Below are 387 nucleotides of genomic sequence, written 5' to 3' on the forward strand. Positions count from 1 at the left end.
TAAAACCTTTCATCAAAGTTGTCCTAAAACCTTCTTCTTAGGACAGTTCCGCTCTTAGGACAACTTTGATTAACTTTTTTGATCCACTTCAAATGTTGACTACTGTATATATGTCCCCCCTTTTCCTCAAAACAAAATCAAGATCCCTATTTTTTTAGGATTGTATAGTAGGGGCATTATAATGAAAAATTTCTCCATAAAATTGAATAGGGTTTCGTTTTTGTTCATAATAAGAATTAAGGATTCTTGCAACAATTAGTTTTTGGAGTACGCTTTGAAATATATGCATTTAAAATTCACAAGATGCCGTCTAGATTTTTATCCGAGTTTCCTCTTCCTCTGCCTCTGTTGCTGCTTGTACACATATAGAATCATGCTGCCCCCTGC

Source organism: Ctenopharyngodon idella, chromosome 7 (assembly GCF_019924925.1).
Source record: "Ctenopharyngodon idella isolate HZGC_01 chromosome 7, HZGC01, whole genome shotgun sequence".
Classification (NCBI taxonomy): Eukaryota; Metazoa; Chordata; class Actinopteri; order Cypriniformes; family Xenocyprididae; genus Ctenopharyngodon; species Ctenopharyngodon idella.